Below are 6,397 nucleotides of genomic sequence, written 5' to 3'. Positions count from 1 at the left end.
CATAATTGTAAAATACGGAAAAAGAAAAATATAATACTTAATATTTATAAAAATATAAGAAATATTAATTCTAATCTGATTAAATTATAATTTAAAATATTAATAAAATTACTCAAAAATTATATTTTGTATGAAAAATAATTATATAAATAAATAATAATTGTAAAAAATAAATTGTTTATTTAGTATTTCTTAAGAAAATCGTGTCGGCCGATGCCCGGCCCGGCGGCGGCATCCACATGGGCCAAAAAGTCTGCCATTTCGATCTGGACGTCCACAGCGGTCGAAAAGCAAATCGCAATGTTTGATGCTAAAGTCGCCTGCCACTCTTGTAAGTATGCACCTAATTGACATTGTGTTTTAGTTGGCGTTTACTAATCTTTATTTGCATACGAAAGGTATCTACATCCTGGAATTAACGGTGTCAGGGTTATTTTTTAATTAAATAATGGCCGCCATTGTAACCGCTTCGAAACCGTTGGGTACGTGACCATGTGGCTTATCCCGTGTTTGAAAGAAAGCTTTTTGTTCATGTAAGGTCAGTCTCCGGCCCTGTTTTGTAACCAGGGTTTATTGCAGCAAAGTTACAGCTTTTTAATGGTTAATAGGATGGCCATCACGTAACCTAAACCTTCCTTATCCCTACCCTATACTAGCATAACCAAACGACCGGTAACCTAACGTACGTTGTACATATCCTAGAGTAGGCTATCCAGCCCAGTTTTATAGAGGTTAATATTGGTAATTCGTTTGTTGATAATTTACTTTAACCTAGTTTAGGCCAGCATTGATTCAACCATAGTCCTCTCAGGCTATCCGGAGATTTTCTCCATTGCCATAATAGGTACTAATGAGTATTTGTATATTAAATTTAATAACCAGTGAAATGAGCATTTACTTTATTTCATGTGCATGTGAAATGAGTTCATTAAAAAACCAGTCAACGGTGGTATATAGCCTACCACATTTCCCGGCCGTAGGTATATCTAACAATTTCCTTTGGCCCATTGAAAAACCTTGGTTTATTTTTGGTTGGAAGGGGGTTTCTACCGTTTTAAGCCCAGGTGAGAATTTGTAGATTATTTCCTTTTAGTGTAACCTGTCAAGGCAATAAATTCGTTGGGGATGTATCTGACCGAGGTCGCTGTGCCTGGACATGGCGTATGCCAGGCTTAAGTTGAATATAATTTAAAAAAAATTTTTTCTTGATAGTTGAGCAGAGCAAATGTTCTCCCATACATGAGGTCACGTTAGGGGGCTTGTTGTGGTCGGGTAGTTGAAGTTGAAATGCACATGGCAGCCTAAGGTGTTGATCCCTAGGATAGGTTAGGGTAAGATGCATCACTTCAGATGTCTTTGATTTGCTTATAAGCAGGCTGCAACCCATGGATGTAGGCTAGTTACTGATGGATGTATTTTAACCTAATTCCTCATAATTTTCAATAACGTGTCAAGATTCACAGGTACTTAAAGGCATGTATGTTGTGTTGGCTAACTCCCCTCAAGTAGAATGCAGTGTGAGGGAGTCACTAATCCTGGTCGGGGTAGGGGGAGCAAAGCCCTCTTGGCCAGGTAGACAATGTCTGCGGTTAGGTTAGGTTAAGTCACAGAACACCTTTATAAATTGTCCAAAGATGTATAGGTTTAGATCTCAGCGGTTTTAGTGGAGGACCCAGTGTTATGCTAACTGGTGTTAGAATGTACTTTGACTGCCATTATGATAGGTGCATCATTTTTCTATAAGTTTTGCACAGAAACATTGGCAAAATTATTTCACAGGTACTTAGTTGCTTATTCTTATGGAATAATCCATGTGCCCAGTGGTACAGTAAATTATATGCTAGTGTCCTTGGAATTGTTGCTGTTTTCAATAGTTGAATTTAAACTGCCATAAGGAAAATGTTACACTGGTGATGTCTTAGGGAAGCTTATATTGTGTTGATACTTGTAGGTGAAGATGAAATATATTTTGATTGATGGTGAAAATGTATGCTGTACCCAAGTTTTCTTTTAACAGGGACAATAGCCTCCGTTGCTGTGCTAGGGTTGGAGCTAGGCTGGTGGGACCATTTTTATGTTGGCAGTTTACTTTTTGTTATAGGTTGTCCTAAACTTACTATACTTCAGACCAAATATGACTTAATGTTTGATGGAAAGGGTAAAGATAATTTTGCCCAATGATTCTAATGAATTACCCATTTGCTCACATTATGTAAGTGATCATTTGTGGTAAACTACTTTCAAATACTGTATGCAATTGTCTTACTAAGTTAAAAAAAAATAAAATGTACCCAAAAAGCAAAGGTTGACACTTGGACAGGTTGTTTTGAAATAATACAACAGTGAGTTGGAGATTATTTTTATATATACTGTATATATGTGGGCCTGGAATGTACCCCTCAAAAAAAATTTTTTTTTTTGAGACCCAAGTACCATTTAACTACATGATACAACCACTTACATGGCTGCATGATAACCATTGGTTTCCTTTTACAATGCAGGTGGGAACTTTGAAGGTCATTATCTACAAAATGGAGTAATAAGGCGGTACCTTCATCAAGTACTAACAAAAGGATGTGACTCCTGAAGAGATTTATGCTTGAAAGCATGGCCAGCACATTGGGAGAGCATTACCCTTTTGTTCCACTATTTAAAGGTTAGTAGATGTGATTGTTAAATGTCATATTTGCCTAAATTATTTTGAGATGTTCTTGTAGATGCTCTTGGCTAGATCAATGGTTAACATTTGTGTACATTCTTTATATTCAGTTCATTATAATGTGATGATAATGGATAATCCATTCTCAGAGAGACGTGGGAGTTGGGAAGCTGTGAACATTTTGTTCACGGTGTTCAGTGACGGGGGATCTAGGCAAGGTTCTCTTGTCCGGAACCTCTGAATCTGCTACACAGGTTTCTTGATGAACACACCAGATTTTCTGGCTCAAAGAAGAGGAAAAATGCTGATTTCTTTTTCAGACCATATACTGTTTGTGCAAAGAATTAGCATTGTAATTTTAATTATTATTTCACAGGATATGAATGCAATGGTTTTTGCTCCTGTCAAGATGTAAGCAGAATCTTTGTAAGTAATGGAATACTTTTTGTTAGCAAGTTGCATGCTTGTGGGCATATATGGCCTGTGCTCATTCAAGGAAATAAATCTGTACAGTATTTCCTTATTACCAGGGCCAAGAGAAACTGGCCGTCTTCTTAGAAGATGGTTTTTTAAACCATCCTCAATACAATGGCTATACATTATATCGTACACCAAGTTATATTGCTATTTAAAAGAAGTGTAGGTGTTTGTCATGTTATATAGAACAACTTGATGGTATTCAAATAAGTGTAGGTTATGTAAATTTGCTGTACTCTTTCAGGAGGAGGAATGGTATAGTTCCAACTGGCTCCAGCCTCTTTTGGGTTGAATTCTATCCTGTGAGCCCCATTGAACTGCATTTTCTGTGACAAACCCATCTTATTTTTAATGCGTAAGTATAAAGTACTGTAGTATGTTTCTTTTCATCTCTGCCGTTTTCTGAAATAGAATGTATGATGAGTTTTTTTTTCAAGCAAGAATAAAAATGTTTGCTACTTGATATCCTCTAAGAAGAACTGAAGTATGGTAAGACTGCATAACATTGAAATCAATTTCGTGCATCTTGGTTTTGGTTATAAAGTGGTTTGGTTTTTCTGTTACAGTATGTGGAAGCGCCTTCCAATGCTTGTCTTTCCTGGATATATAAGGTAAGGATCTGTGAAGTTCGTGTGGAGTTTCAGTTACTGAAAATGATTAGATATCCTTTATGGAGTCATTTGATGATGATAGTTTAAAAATGCTTTGTAATTTTATGATAAATAATTGATTTTAAAGGTTTGATCTATTATGTGCATTTGGCTGAAATGCTTTTCATCAACAGGGCTGGATGTACGAGAAAGTTGACAAATACAACACAATATTTAAGGTATGGCTGTTTTAAATTTTCAGTAGTCTTCTGCATGTTTAGGTGTACTCTGATTAGTATTGAGTGATTGCATTTTCCTAATTTTTGTTTATTTTTTAAGGTCATTCATATGACTTGGACAGAGTATGGCAGTACTGTATTGCCTCTGTTGATGCAGTAAAAGGTAGACAAGGCTATACCAGTACCAAAGTACTTTTCTAAATTGGCAGATCTTTGATTTTAACATTTATATAAAAAAAAAAAGTCATGATGACATAATTTCTGTCAGATGGCTGAATCACGTATTCTGCCCAGGTGTTAGAAAATTCTGCTGAGCTAATTAAAAAGTTATTTTAATTTTATTTAGTTTTTCTCCTTGTTAAACACTTGCCATTTTTCCTTTCAAGGCTGTATGCACCAAGATCGTTATATGCATGTTTTGTGTATGAGTGTCTTTTACGAACAGCAGACCTGTCGCAGGATTAGGAGCACAAGGTAAATTAGAAAATTTAAATTAGTCCCAGTTAAGATGCAGGCTAGAGTTTCATAAAATCAAGCTAAATGAGTTGGGGATTTTGATTGGCTTCAGTCTTTTGATGGCAATGTCCATTTCACAATACTCTTCCTTGAAATCCAGTTTTAGAAGTTTCATTAAAATTCTCGTGTTTCAAATGAGGTAAACATAGGCGATTTCGATATCCTTATTTCTGTCACTCCCTGGCTCTGACTTGTTAATTTGAAAGTTTAGTTTTGCATTTGTAGTAGGTAGTTAGCATGATGACGTAATTTCTGTCAGATGGTTGAGTTTTAAACTCAATCCATGTTTGAAACAAAGCCTGAACGTTGCAGTGATATAGTTACTGTATGGCAGTGGCTTCCTCCTTTAACAGTTGTGCATATTCTTTTCAAGGCTGTGTTTGTCATACCTTACATGCACGTGTGTATGTAAATGCCATTCCTAAAAGCAGATTTGTCATCTTCAGGAGGCCAGATTTAGGTGAGCAACATTGTGTTTCAAGAATTGGGGAGGTATTAAGAAAAACCAGTTGAATAATCATCTTGAAGGAAGCATGGTGTGGGTTGTTACATTCATTTTAACATTGTTCGTTATATTCACATGAATCGTGTAGTTCTTTTTTTGACTGGGAAGATACTAGCAGAAACAAGATTTTTTAGCAAACTTCATGAGTATGTGAAATATGTAGATTTTTGCATCAAGTTATATTGGTTGATGTGATTTAGTAAATTACACATGCTATTAGAAGGATTTTGCAGAGGAATGAAACTTGAATGCACTGTATGTATATCATCTAAAGGTTAGTTCTTAATTTCAAATGCTAAGCAGAGAGTTTTATTTATTATTCAATTGCAGGTACTGCAGTCGTGTCTTAAGTTGCTGTTGTGTACTTGGGGCTACAGTGTGAAACCTAACGTCTCGGTTTTGAGTAATATAGCCAGGTAAGTGTCAATGGGTAAATTTTCAGTTTTTTTTTATCATGAGATACAGCCAGGTTGGATTTTGTGTGTATGTAGCTTTAATGATGACATTAATACTTATGAAAAATAATGATTGCAGAAGTATTCGTACTGCCTGAAGTAGTTGTTCCCATGAGACGCCAGTTTGAAAGAGTGCCGAACTTGATGCACACCTTTTATTTTTACAGACAATGTTGTCGTAATGGATTGCACAAAACAAGACGGGAGCCCACATTTTTTTCAATGTCATAATGGATCGCACAAGAGAAGACACTAGCCCACAGGCTCCCTGTTGGTAAGTGGCCCTTTTGTCCCTGATTTTCGTTGGATTGATAGGTTTTAACTTTCAAAAGAAGCTTGGTACTGTATTTCTATGATGACGTTATTTGCTATCAGAGGTCTCTGATGACAACTCTAACCACCTTTTGTTTCACTGATTATTAAGATACTTTGCATGACTTATTTTTAACAATGAAGGAGTAGTGATCAAAAGTTTGAATACTTTTTCAGGTGTGCTCGATGTTTGGCCATGTTCACCTTTGAGGATGCTGTTTTTTATAACATTTAAAGAAAGACTAGACTTCAGGCAGCAGGGATGTGAAAGTAGTCTTTGTGTCTCACAAACTTGTACTTTGTATTGCCTGGTGAGGTGAAATTGAATAAATGTCATTTTGCTAATATTGTGTTTGCACTGAGATCCATTGGTAAAATATTTTTAAACTTTGTTCCATCGATGAAATAGTTTTCACTTGGCTCTTAGTAAAATAGTTGTTTCGTTATTCCATTGGTAAACTTTTTCACTTAGATCTGTTGGTAAAACATTTTTTCACTTGGCACCGTCGATAAAATATTTTCACTATTCCATTGGTAAAATTTTTTTCACTTTCTTCATTGGATCCACTTTGCTAATATTGTGTTAGCATTTAAGATCCATTGGTAAGGTTTTTTCCACCCAAATCCACGGGTAAAATTTTTCA

The 6,397-nt window shown here is 35.8% G+C and overlaps 1 long non-coding RNA gene across 4 annotated transcripts; it reads left to right on the top strand.

The window, feature by feature from the left end:
- Window positions 1–215: 215 nt before the first annotated feature.
- On the top strand, window positions 216–6,098 carry LOC136855008 (uncharacterized). Of its 4 annotated transcripts, XR_010857860.1 has the most exons (11): window positions 216–331; window positions 2,502–2,750; window positions 2,980–3,085; window positions 3,381–3,491; window positions 3,703–3,747; window positions 3,921–3,965; window positions 4,352–4,439; window positions 4,855–4,941; window positions 5,317–5,402; window positions 5,609–5,715; window positions 5,931–6,098. It is a non-coding gene; the product is annotated as an uncharacterized lncRNA (long non-coding RNA). The 4 variants fall into 4 exon arrangements; XR_010857859.1 differs by lacking the exon at window positions 216–331 and having other exon boundaries at window positions 2,518–2,656; window positions 3,036–3,085; XR_010857862.1 differs by lacking the exons at window positions 216–331; window positions 4,855–4,941 and having other exon boundaries at window positions 2,518–2,656; window positions 3,036–3,085.
- Window positions 6,099–6,397: the final 299 nt, after the last annotated feature.

The sequence above is a fragment of the Macrobrachium rosenbergii genome, chromosome 30 (genome assembly GCF_040412425.1).
Source record: "Macrobrachium rosenbergii isolate ZJJX-2024 chromosome 30, ASM4041242v1, whole genome shotgun sequence".
Lineage (NCBI taxonomy): Eukaryota > Metazoa > Arthropoda > Malacostraca > Decapoda > Palaemonidae > Macrobrachium > Macrobrachium rosenbergii.
Note: the sequence above shows the minus strand (reverse complement) of the source record. Positions and strands in the feature narration are given on the sequence as shown.